This window comes from Abrus precatorius, unplaced genomic scaffold (assembly GCF_003935025.1).
Source record: "Abrus precatorius isolate BTA unplaced genomic scaffold, Abrus_2018 Scaffold7, whole genome shotgun sequence".
Taxonomy (NCBI): domain Eukaryota; kingdom Viridiplantae; phylum Streptophyta; class Magnoliopsida; order Fabales; family Fabaceae; genus Abrus; species Abrus precatorius.
The window spans coordinates 19523550-19537741 of NW_020874417.1; positions in this window are offsets into that span (position 1 = coordinate 19523550).

The following is a 14192-nucleotide window of genomic DNA, read 5'->3' on the forward strand; positions in this document are numbered from 1 at the left end:
TGCGGTAGCCCCTAGGCGACATTTTTCTGTGAGATGCGAAGAATAGCTATCTTAGGCCTATGATGCGTGTTATCCGGGAATGTATATCGCTTTAACTTAACATCCTAGGAAGCTACTACTTTGTCAACGAGACTCCTTTCCTACAGAAAGACCTAACCATTGGTCGTAGCTCCTACCTACATGTAAAAGGTGGAGTCCGGAATTTCCTCCCCCGGCAGAGCTTCCGACGATTCAGCTATTTCTTATGCCCCACCTCTATGACCGGCCGGTAAGCAAGATCCGATATGTCAGTTCCTTCCCTCCCACGGATGCTGTCTCAGTCAAGAGATTCGGCCGGCTGAGTCGCCTTTGCCAGGTATTCCTCTTCATTGAATCTGATTTTTCTTCAAAGGCTGTAAGGACAGGAGATGCTCTTTCGTCGGCTGATACTGGTACAGCTAACTTATTGGCATCTGCTATAGGATGAACCGAACGGTAAGTCAATAGTAAGCGCGAACGGCTCACAGACCTCTCCGAGGCAATGACTTTGTAGCCGTCATCCACAGGTAATGGGGCAGGCACAACAACTGCAGAGCTAGCCCATCCTTCTCACTTCACTCCTCTTGCCCTAAGGCTTGGAACTGAAGGTCTGGTAACTTAACTTCGCAAGCTTAAGGGTAAAGAGAATAGCCGGCTTCTTTTCATCCCGTTCTAATTCTAGTTTTGGTACCAGCTTTATGTGGTGATTGTGGTGTTATCGGGCACAAACCCGAGCATTGTAAGGCTGCGAAGAAGAAAGCCAAGCAGGTTTGGGTCCAAAAGAGCTCTCAAAATATCTCCAATCCAGGTGGGGACTGATGTGATCACCCAGGCGATGTGATCACTAGGCGAGGGCGGGGAGTGATTGTCGGTGCAATGTGGCACGGACAAGGAGCGACTACCTGGCAGACTTCTAGCGGTAAGGGGCACATGAATGAATCGAACTTATATTGGAATAAGAGGGAAATCCAGAGACTGTGTATACAGTTAATGATAGCTTAAAATAATTGATTAGGAATACATATACCAACAAAATGCATTTACTTTTTGGTGGCCTATCCCTTAAGAACGCCAAAGTTAAACGTGCTTAACTTGGAGCAATTATGGGATGGGTGACCTTTTCGAGAAGTTTTCGGGAAGTGTGCGAGTGAGGATAAAACACACTGAAAAGTCTCGTGTTAGTTTGTGGGGACAAATTCCTATAAAACATCCTCTAGAGCAATGCAAGGATCCCTTTCAGTAAAGTAGGCCGCAAGCCGTGCTCCATGTGCAAGGTCTAGCACAAGCGTTTCACACATTACCTTTAGGGGCTAGACCAAGATCTTCTGGACTGGGGAAGCGTACAAAAGAAAAAATAATAAGCATGCAACATATCCACGTCGGTTTTTTGAATTCTTTTTTTTGATCCATTATTTTTATAACTTCAATTGGCACGTTTTCTAGGATAAGAAGAAGAAGCTATAATAACCACAGGTAGAAATCTCTGACTTTTTAGGGTATCTTTATTAGGCTTTATTTTTTTATTTCGTCGTTATTGTTTGAGTTTAAAAAAGAAATATGGCCCTAGACTTGTAATATATATATGGTATTACTCATCTCTTTCTATTGCTATTCTCTTTGCATATATATGGCTTCTATTTTAGGTCCTTATGTGGGAGATCTTTTCTCTAAAATATTCAAAGTAAGGCTAGGGCAAGGACTTCCAGCCCCTTCCAGCCCCTTCCAGGATCTCAAATTCGTCCTTTGAGGATTCTTTCGAAATCAGTGTACTTATGGAACCCTTCCCTCAAGAAGGAATTGTTCACAATCGGAGCCTAGAAAGCTCCATGCAGCATCGAATCATCAGACTCGAAAATGATGGAATTATTTTCTTGCTGAGAAAATAAAATGGAGAGTATCGGCATGATGTTAAGGGTGCATTGGATCAAGCTCCCTCCCAAAATGAATATAATGGATTAGTAGCCTTCGAAAACTAGGATCTCCAGATCTGGAAGCTTAGACATAATTGTGTTCGACTCTTTCATGACGTACTCTTACAAAATCCTGAATTGACGAAAAATGTTGCGTACAACCCGCAGGAAGCATTCCATGATTTTTTAAATGAGAAACGCCTTAAATTCGACCAACAAGAACAAGGCTTTGATTTAGAATTTACTCATAAGAAAGAGATGGAATTTCAAATATTTTTATTTGAGGATCTACAAACACATAAACAATCCTTGGCTAATTTGAAGAATATTTTAGGAGGTTTATTAAAATGAATACATATAAATCTTTGATGTTGAAGTCAAAAAAGTAAAGTATAAAGGGCTTTTGCAAGAATAATCATAGGGCTCGTTTTTTCACTTTAAACTGACACAAATTTCCTATCCCAACTGCTTAATCGTAATATTCAATTTGGGGAGAATCTAAAAGATAAGCTGAAGCTTAGGAAATTATATAATTCCTGGTCGATGGGTCAAGGAGAAGAACAGTGGAAGAATTTTATTATAGTGTAAACTCTGGAAAGAGCCCTTGGTCTTAAAGGGGCAATAGCACGATAGCAAACTGAAAAAGAAAGCTAAGTGCGCAGAGAGAGCAACATATTGCGCGAAAGAATACGGATATCCCTTGCTTGCATTCTTCCTCCCAACTTCTTCTTTCGAGATGCCTTCCTCATTGGCAAAAGAAAAGGGAAGTAGGGCAGGCTTCTAGAAAGCGGTTTCTATTTGACTAAGGTAATTCCCTATAGCTTGGTAACTGAATTGGCCCGGCCCTTATCAAACTAATTCATACCGATTACAAGCTTACCTCCTCTCCCTATCGGTCGAGTCGGGAAGTTGATTGCTCCTTCCTTCATGTATTCTTCTTAAAAGAATTCTTGTCCCCTTCGGTTCAAGGGATAGGTCTTCAATTCAATATTCTATCACTTCACACAGTCTATTAAATTTTTTCAATTAAACAACCTTTTTCTGTTCTATTGATAAAAAAATATCCAGCTGCGTCATGCCAGGTATATCCACCTCTTCTAAATTGACTTTCTATAATCAAAATGAAAGAAAATTTTTGATCTTTTTTGAGAGGCCTACTCCTTGCTTCTGGGAAGATTCAACTCGAGTACGGTCCGCGCGCGCTGTTCATCTTTTCTACCATGACAAATTAATTGATGTCGGAACATTTTCTCAATCTAAAAATAGATATTGCGATAGGATGCTTATTTATGTCATTTTCAATGTTTGTTCTCATTCCTATTTATTTCTTTCCTATTTGTCATTGAACTGATCTTTCAGAGAGGGAAGATGATGTTCTTAGCTTGAGAGATAGCCCTATTTTGCCAACGTTCAGCCCTCTCCCTATGGTCAAGCAACTACGTATCTCTCTTTTCTAGACCTTATGTGGGAGAGGTATGATGTTACTGCTTGACCTATAACCAGCTATCCTTGGGAAAGAAAAGAGCTTGACATACGAGACATGTCGGAGAAGGCATCTGTTACTAAAGAAAATCTCATTTGCCAATATTCCCTTGCTTGGGTATTCCCCGTTAGAGGCCTTAACAAAGAAATGAAAGTGGAGCAGCTCATTGGCTTACAAAGAACTCAGTTAAAGAAGAAAAGGTAGAAAGAAATCTATAAGTTACATCGAACTCTCCTCCATATGCTTTTCTTAATCTTTCCCGTAGGAGAGTCACAAATGAGAAAATTGCATAGGTGACCAGGGAACAGTCATGATCATGATCAGAGGGAGAAAACTATTCATTCATCATCATGAAAGGCAAATAAAAGGCTTTAGCAACCCATTCTTGAACACGAACATGAACCCTGATCCTAGTACTATACTAGTAGGTAGGGTTTATTATGGAATAGGAATAGAAAACCTGAGAGGTCCCCTCGTGTTTAATAGCATATCCTGTTTCTGCCTAGTTTGCTCTTTTTTTGCCGCGGACCAATGTGAGAAGCTTTATTAAGTAACTAATTGTGTTGAGTCGGATACTTCTTTAGAACGGAGTTTACCTCTACTATAGTACTAAAAAAACTTCGTTCCTTGAAAGTGCTCTCTGCTTGACTTGCCCCATGGACAGTTCGAAACCAAAGCTTTGCACGATTTATAGCTTTACTGACCTTGCTCTCTTAGACCTACCGCTTATCCCTGTATCCCTGAGATTAGGTGAACGAGCACTTTATCTGTCTTAATAGACATAGACAAGCAGGACTACTTTGGTAATAAGAAAATCTTATTCGCGGGGATTGCTTAGCTTGGTGTACTTGCTTCCCTCTAAATAAGCAGAACCTTAATTCAAGTCTTAGGTCAATCACTAAATTCTTTTTGTAACGACCTCTTTCTAAGCAGTATTTACCTCACCAGCCTATCTTGTTTAGTCTGAACTAAGATATCAAGTTTCTCTCTGAACAAAAGAAAAGACCAGAGTTGAAGGTTTAGTTAGATTGCATTCTAGCAACTATGATTCCTTTTTACTTTTCTTGTGGATATCCCGTGTTATGAGCACCCAATCCTTCTAAAAAGAGAGATAAATAAGGACATATGTAAACTCAGATAGCCTTGTGGCATACCTTGAATCCAAACTAGGCTACCATCTTTCCTCTATTATGAAATATCATTTCTCTTTTTTTTATTTATAAAGAAGCCCTTCCTATCGAGCAACTTCTAGTTCGTAGCACTGGAACCAGGTATCACAATCTCAGACCTGATCGAGTATGCTAATCTACATGTAGAAAGCACTACTTCCGTAGTCTATGGTCCCACTAATCCTAGCGGAGAAATTCACCAAGAAGAGATCCCAGAATCAGTCTATTCTTTTTCTTTCTTCTAGTAGGATGGTAATTTATTTCTTACTTACCAGGCTGGGATATAAACGAAGGTTAGGTTGCTTTCTATGTAGGTAGGAGAGCTTAATCTCTGTACTAGCGCTATCTATCAAGGAAGAAGGGACGACCTTATAGGAAAACGTAATCTTAACCCAGAAATGAAGTCTTACTCAAGCTAAGTAGCTGAACCAAAAAGAACATTGAGAGTTTTATTTGTGGAAAGGATCCACTCCCTTAAAAAAAGGAAGGGCAATCCAATTATTCCTTTAGAGGTGGGTTTCAGGGGAAAGACACCATGTACAGATATGCATTCGCATAGACGCAACCTCAAAGGAAAAGGCCGACTTGACTATAGAAGAAAAGAAGGACAACTGCTGATGAATTCACTTTTTATTATATTTTTACTTGCCTTTTTGGTGCTCCTTAATAGAAAAAAATGGACCTAGATAGTGCAAATAATATAGAAATCACATTTTGAGTAAATATCATAGGTTTATTAATTTTTGGTTAATTTGCATTTAATTACATAGATATAGATTGCAATTTTAATTATCTTGATATTTTTGCAGAGTCCCTAAGTTAATTTTGAGAAATCTTGGTCCTTGGATGAAAGTTGCCCCCAAAGTAACCACTTTTAGGAGCAAAAGTGACAACTACAGCAAGTCTGGGCATTAAAGGTCCCAAAGTTCCCACTTTCAAGCCCAAAAGTGGCAACTCCAGAAGCTTCAGAGACGTCAATTTTGAAGCATGATGCGCGTGGCCACTATTGCCTTTCAAAGTGGCTACGCGCATCCAAAGTTCCCACTTTCAAGCCCAAAAGTGGCAACTCTAGAAGCTCCAGGGACGTCAATTTTAAAGCATGATGCGCGTGGCCACTATTGCCTTTCAAAGTAGCTACGCGCATCCAAAGTTCCCACTTTCAAGACCAATAGTGGCAACTCCCGAGAATTGACAGATTTACGAGAATTGCGCGTGCACACTTTCAAGGCCCAAAGTGGACACTTTGCTGACATGTCATCTACTATAAATAGAATTTAGGAATTAGGGTACGGGACTTTTGACACTTTACACAATTTTTCTTTGCCAAATTGAGACATTTTTCCAGAACATTGGAGTCTTGGGTGACAGCCAAGGGTCCTCTATAGGTTTTAATTTCTAATTTTCCTTTTGATTTTGGTTGAATTTACATTAATGTTACTTACGTTCTTGCATTTCTTTCTTTCATTTGTGAAGCCCATCCACATGGAGGGCTAAACTTCCTTGTAATTCCTAGTCAATGCACATGAATCTTGAATTCTTGGGATTAATTGCAATACAAATCTTTCTTTCTTTGAATTTATTGACCCCAATCTTTGAATGAAATGGAATTTGCATGAAGGGAACATTGCTTAATGAACCCTAAATTACCCAACGAAATTCTAATTCAAAATTGCTTAATTTTGATTAATCCTTGAGGTTGCTTAATCTTAGGGATAGAGATTGGAGCCCATTAAGATGCTTAATTTTAATTGGGATGTTAAAGTTAATTTTCGCTTGTTAGATTAACTTAATTCAAGGGAAAGAAAGGGGATTATTGAATCGTTTGATAGAATAATGATGGAACTCATTGATTGACTAGGAATTACTCATTTTAATTGATTGAATTTCACTAGTTTACACTTTGCTCTTGATTAAAATCTGAAAATTGACAAACCTCCCCCAATTTACTTGCTTTAAAATACATGTTCACACTTGTTCGATGTATGTTCCCAACCAAAAATTCCTTGGAGACGACCTAGGATAACACCCTAGTACTGCATTTATTTCTTTGCATATTTGATGAGGATTAACGACAATCTTTTGCATGACGAGTAGCTAAAATCGTTTCATCAAATTGGCACCGTTGCCGGGGAAACTTTTTGGTGCTGAACTTATGTTGAACATGCTTGGTACTCTGTTTTTGTGTCTTGCATGTTAGTGTGCTTGTTTCATTTTGAGTTTTTGTGTTGTGTTGAAAGTCATACGAATTTAGTAGTCTATTTCTGCATTGTTATTGCAAGATTTTCTGCATCATTTCCTTCATTCAAGTGCTGAAATTTTTCAATCACTCACTTCCAATTTTCTGCACTCATTTTGCTGCATATTTCTCTGTTTTTCTGCACTTTTGCTGCATAATTCTGCAGAGAGATTTTTAAACTACTCTTGTTATTTCATTTACTTAATTTGCTTTCAATTTAGTTAGTTGATATCTAGTGCATGACCCGATCAAACCCTGGAGATTTGTATCCATTAGACCAGGAGATTGATAGGACTTTTTATAGAAACATTAGGACACATAGAGATCACTCCGAACACTCTGAATCATCATCATCACCTACTGCATCTTTGCAATCTGTGACACCAAATTCTGTTTACTCTTCTCCATTTTCACTTAACTCTAGTTTTGGAGCAATGGCAGGTGATGAGAGGACTCTTAAGGAGCTAGCTGCACCGGATGTCACATACCAAACATTGTGCATCCAATATCCAGATGTGGATGCCCCTTTTGTTTTGAAAACTGGATTAATTCACCTTCTACCTAAATTTCATGGTTTTGCAGGTGAAGACCCTCACAAACACTTGAAGGAGTTTCACACTGTATGTTCCACCATGAGACCTCAAGGTGTTCCGGAGGAGCATGTCAAATTGAAGGCTTTTCCTTTCTCATTAATGAACACCGCGAAGGATTGGCTCTACTACCTTCTTCCCGGATCTATTACAAGTTGGGACAACCTCAAAAGATTCTTTCTAGAGAAGTTCTTTCTAGCCTCCCGAGCTGCATCCATAAGAAAGGAAATTTGTGGAATTAGACAGCTAGAAAGAGAAACTCTCTATGAATACTGGGAGAGGTTTAAAAGACTATGTGCCAGCTGCCCCCACCACCAAATTAGCGATCAATTGCTGATCCAGTACTTCTATGAGGGATTACACCCAATGGATAGGAGTATGATCGATGCAGCGAGTGGAGGAGCTTTGTTAGATAAGACCCCTGTGGCAACCAGGAACTTGATAGAAAACATGGCTGCCAACTCCCAGCAATTTGCAACTAGACATAATTCTTGTGTTACTAGAGGTGTGCATGAAGTTCAAGCTGCAGAACCAAACAAATTGGAACACAAGATTGATGAGCTTGCTTCCATGGTAAAGCAATTAGCTGCAATGCAAAAGAGTGCTGTCTCTGCAACACCTCCACCACCAGTTCCAGCTACACTTTGTGGAATATGCTCAGCTGCAGATCATTATACAGACAGCTGCCCTACATTGCAGGAGTCAGATACTCCTGAAGGTAACCCCCAAGCCTATGCTGCAAATATTTACACTAACAAATTTCCTTTTCAGCAGCAGCAGCAACAACCAAACTAGGACCTTTCTTCAAACCGGCAAACCCGGGTTGGAGAAATCATCCAAACTTGAGGTGGGGATGAAATTCTAACCAGCAAAATCAGCAAAGCAACAATTACCAAGATGGTCATGGTAGGCCACATCAGCCACGCTAATGGAATGATCAACAACATGGGTAACAACCTCACCAACAACAACAAGCGTCCTCATCCCAAGCCTCTTCTTGTAAGAAGAATGAGCCATCATTGGAGGAGCTTGTGAAGCAGATGGCCATGAGCAACATTAATTTTCAACAGCGAACAGAGGCCAGTATCAGAACAATTGAGAACCAGATGGGACAGTTGGCTTCCTTTATAAATCAAATTCAGTCCCAAGGTTCAGGCAACCTCCCAGCACAGACAGTCACAAACCCAAAGAATGTCAGTGCAATTACTCTGCGGTCTAGGAAGGTAATGCAAGAGCCTGAAATGCCTAGGGAGAAGGAGATCCCATGCCCCTTGGTTGATGAAAGGGAGGAAGAAAATGCACCCACCACTCAAGAAGTGGTAGAAGAAGCTGAAAGGGCAATTCCACCACCTTTGCCTCAAAGGGTTATGATCGCCAAACCAAGTAAGAAAGCTGAGGAGAGTGACAAAGAAATCTTGGACACCTTCAGAAAGGTTAAGGTAAACATACCCTTGCTGGAGGCAATTAAACAAATACCCAAGTACGCCAAGTTCTTGAAAGATTTGTGTACACATAGAAGGCGTCTGAAGGGTAATGAGAGAGTCAACATGGGTAGGAATGTTTCTGCACTTTTTGAGAAACAGAGAACCACAATGCCTGAGAAGTGTAAAGACCTATGAACATTTACTATTCCATGCATCATTGGTAATAATAGGATAGACAATGCCATGTTAGATCTAGGAGCATCCATTAATGTTATGTCATTGTCTATTTTTTCTTCTCTATCTCTTGGTCCCTTGCAGCCCACAGGTGTAGTAATTCAGTTGGCCAATAGAAGCACAACACATTCAGCTGGACTTGTCGAAGATGTGTTAGTGAAGGTAAATGACCTCATATTCCAAGCTGACTTCTACATCCTCGACATGCAAGAAGAAGAGTCATTCAAAAATTTTGCACCGATCATTTTGGAAAGACCGTTCTTGAAGACTGCAAGAACGAAGATTTATGTACATGCCGGTTCACTCACCATAGAATTTGGGGATAACATTGTACGCTTCAACATATTGGATGCCATGAAACATCCGATTGAAGAACATTTTGTCTTCCATATTGATGTATTTGATGCATTAGTGGATGAGAGCTGGACCGAAATTTTGAGAAACTCTTTTCTTAATTTTTCCCATTGTGTAGATGCTTTTGTTTGTGAATCATATGAAAATTCTTTGTGTGATACTTGTGCTGAAAATTCTGATTATTTGAATGAAAGTTCTGAAAGTTTTAGTGTTGATGAAGTTGATAATTCCATAGGGGTGGAATGTGAAGTATTGGATTTAGCAAATACAGTTGAATCTAACCCCTTTGATTTGAATGTTGCAGAAATTTTGTCAAATGAAAATGCTAAATCACTTCCCTCTATAGAGCAACCTCCCACATTAGAGTTAAAGCCTCTACTGGAGCATTTGAAATATGTCTATTTGGAACCAAATGAAAAGCTCCCAGTTATCATCTCTACCAAGCTTGATAGTGATCAAGAGGAGAAGTTGCTAGAAGTGATCAAAAAGCACAAAAAAGCCATTGGGTGGACACTTGCTGATATACCAGGAATTAGCCCCTCCATGTACATGCATAGAATTTTGTTGGAAGAGGATGCTAAACCGGTGAGACAACCTCAAAGGAGGGTGAATCCCATCATCCTAGATGTGGTAAAGAAGGAGGTCACCAAGTTGCTTCAAGCCGGGATCATATACCCAATTTCTGATAGCACCTGGGTTAGCCCTGTGCAAGTGGTCCCAAAGAAATCTGGACTTACAGTGGTCAGGAATGAGAAGAATGAAATGATACCTACCAGAGTCCAGAACAGCTGGAGAGTCTGCATAGACTACAGGCGGCTGAACCAAGCAACAAGGAATGACCACTTTCCACTACCCTTCATTGATCAAATGCTTGAAAGATTGGCAGGTAAGTCCCACTATTGCTTTCTAGATGGCTACTCTAGTTATTTCCAAATATGTATTGCCCCTCAAGACCAGGAGAAAACCACATTTACATGTCCCTTTGGCACCTTCCCTTATCGAAGAATGCCTTTTGGCCTATGTAATGCTCTTGACACATTCCAGAGATGCATGTTGAGTATTTTTTCTGATTTAGTGGAGCATTGTATAGAGGTATTCATGGATGATTTCACAGTTTATGGCACATCCTTTCATGCATGCTTAGTCAATTTAGAAAAAGTCTTGAAGAGGTGTATTGAAACTAACCTTGTACTTAACTTTGAGAAATGCCATTTCATGGTAGAGCAGGGTGTAGTTCTAGGACACATAATCTCTGAAAAAGGAATTGAGGTTGATCCTGCAAAATTGGATGTTATTTCACAACTTCCTTACTCCTCATGCGTGAGGGAGGTTCGTTCTTTTTTGGGCCATGTAGGATTTTATAGGAGGTTCATTCAGAATTTCTCCAAGATTGCAATTTCTCTTTCGAAGCTGCTGCAAAAAGATGTTGAATTCGACTTTGATGAGGACTGCAAAAAGGCTTTCAACTTCCTTAAAAAAGCCTTAACCACCACACCAATTATCCAACCTCCAGATTGGTCAATACCCTTTGAGCTGATGTGTGATGCCTCAAATTATGCAGTGGGAGCTGTCCTTGCACAGCGGGTTGGTAAGGTCCCTCATGTCATTTATTATGCTTCTAGGACCTTAGACACTGTACAATCCAATTACACCACAACTGAAAAGGAATTGTTGGCCATAGTGTTTACATTAGATAAATTCAGATCATATCTGTTGGGATCAAAAGTTGTGGTGTTCACTGATCATTCTGCTTTGAAGTTTTTGCTAAAAAAGACAGATTCTAAACCCAGGCTAATAAGGTGGATGCTCTTACTCCAAGAATTTGACTTGGAGATTAAAGATAGAAGTGGAGCACAAAACTTGGTAGCAGACCATTTAAGCAAAATAGAGGGAGTCCCTGAACTCATTCCCCTCAAGGATGATTTTCCTGATGAACAACTCTTAGAGTTGTGCACATCACATGTACCTTGGTATGCTGATTTGGTTAATTTTTTGGTTTCAGGAATTTTCCCTATAAATGCATAAAAAATTCAAAGGGACAAAATCAAGAGCGATGCCAAATATTATGTGTGGGACGACCCTTACTTATGGAAGTTCTGTAATGATCAAGTGATCAGAAGATGCGTCCCTGCTGAAGAGATCCCATCCATATTGCAGTTTTGCCACAATTCGGTTGTGGGAGGACACCTTGGACCTCAAAGAATAGCAAGAAAGGTGTTGGACTCAGGATTGTACTGGCCCTCCATTTTCAAAGACTCTTGGCGAACATATTCTGTCTGTGAGAGCTGCCAGAAGTCAGGAGGAATGATCACCAAGAGACAGGAAATGCCTCAGCAACCTATCCTATACTGTGACATCTTTGATGTCTGGGGTATTGACTTCATGGGCCCCTTTCCCTCTTCTTTTGGTTTCTTATACATTTTACTTGCTGTTGACTATGTTTCAAAATGGGTAGAAGCTAAAGCTACCAAGACTAATGATGCTAGAGTTGTTGCAGAATTTGTTCGCTCCAACCTATTTTGCAGGTTTGGCATCCCACGTGCCATCATTAGTGACCAAGGGAGACATTTTTGCAACAAGACAATGGAGGTTTTGCTGAGAAAATATGGAGTTCTGCACAAATTTTCCACAGCCTACCACCCGCAAACGAATGGCCAAGCAAAACTTTCCAACAGAGAAATAAAGAAAATACTTGAAAGAGTTGTACAGCCCCACAGAAAAGATTGGAGCCGCAGGCTAGATGATGCCTTGTGGGCACACAGGACTGCATTCAAAGCACCTTTGGGCATGTCTCCTTACAGAATAATCTTTGGCAAGGCTTGCCATTTACCAGTGGAGATAGAGCATAAGGCATACTGGGCAGTAAAGGCTTGTAATCTGCACTATGACTCAGCTGGAGAGTAAAGAAAGCTTCAATTGCAAGAGTTGAAAGAGTTACGTCTAGAGGCATATGAAAATTTCAGAATTTATAAGGAGAAAACCAAGAGGTTCCATGACAAGTTAATTGCCAGGAAAGAATTTTGTGTTGGTCAAAAGGTGCTCTTGTTCAACTCCCGCCTCAAATTCATGGCCGGAAAGCTTCGCTCAAGGTGGATTGGTCCATTTATAGTCACACAAGTGTTTCCTAATGGTGCAGTGGAAATCAAGAGTGAATCCACTACCAAATATTTCACAGTGAATGGACATCGCTTGAAGCATTTTTTAGAGAACTCAGTTCCTGTGGAGGAGATTGAAGAGGTGGATGTGTATTCCCCCATCATTTCTTCCAACCAAGACCCTTGCCACGAGTAAATCACTTGAAGCGCTCTGTGAGAGGCAACTCACAAGTGAATAAGCAATTTTGTATTTCCCTTATTTCTCCTTTGCATTCCTTCAATTACATTTTTGTCTTCATTTGAGGTGTAATGAGCTAAGCAATTTCTGATATGCTTCAATTTTGTGTAAATAAATTTTTGAGGATTCACAATTTTGTAGGAATTCTAACAGCAGCACCACTTTGGGCACTCATTCTTGCTAGGTGCAATTCATCCTTCATGAAAGTGGCCACTCTCATAGGCTATAGTGACTACTTTGTCTCAAGGTAAGCAACTCCTTCTCTGTAATTCCCACTTTTAAGAGTGGGAGTGTCCACTTTGGCGCCAGGAGCTCAGTCATTTTGCGCGTGGACACTTTAGAGACCAATAGTGGCCACGCGCAAATCTCCTTGCATTGTCACTTCATTGGAGTTCCCACTTTGAAGCTCCATAGTCACCACGCGCATTTGTTCCACAAAATGACTCACTGGAGTTCCCACTTTGAAGCTCCATAGTCACCACGCGCATATGCCCACACACACCCTCACTGTAGTTGTCACTTTCTTGGATGAAAGTCACCACGCGCAAATTGGAACCAAAATTTAGCCTCTTAAGTGTTCCCACCTTTCTTGTTTGGAGTAGGCACGTACACCATTTGCACTATTCCCCTTGGGCCCAACTTAAAGTACCCACTAATCCCTTTGAAAATAAACACGCTCACCATTTCACACTATCCACCCCACACAACGCCCAACACGCACCATTTTCACGTCACCATTTCACACACCCACTCACTCCTAGGGCCAAAATGCACTTTCCCTCACCACACCCAAGGCTTCAAGCAAGGCAATTCTCTCAATTTCTCTCCATTTATGGTTAAGGTTCATAGATTTCCCAATTTGGGACTTTTCAATTTTACTTGTTTTTTCTTGAAATTGAGGTGTAATTCTTGTGTAATTGAGCATTCTTACTTGAATTAGAGAGGGTGAGGTCCCTAAATTGCACCCAAAGGGGCGTATTACTCCCATCCAATTGGGCGTTCCCACTTTTGGCCCCAATAGTGGCCACGCCCACTTCCTCCTTGCCATGACTTCCATTTATCGTTTTTGTTATGCTTCCCTCTTTCATTTTTATGCTCTAAACATGCCAATAATGCTATTAAACTTCTTGTTCATATATGTTAGTGCCTGAATTTGATTCGTGCCCAATTCCATTTAGTTTTGACCCCTCCATTTTGCTGTTTTGCTTTTCAATTCCATGCCATTTTACTTTTGCTGCACTTGATTCTCATGCACATTACATAATTAAGCATAATTGTTGATCTTTCTGGGTGTTGAACATGTTTTTCATGACTTTAATTTCACTAATTGCTGCATTACGGTCCTTGAGCTTAGAATCCATATTCTGCTATACATTGGATTGCTATACATAGTGAACGTATGCCACACCATTCTCTGTGCTTAATTGTTCTTGTCTGTACC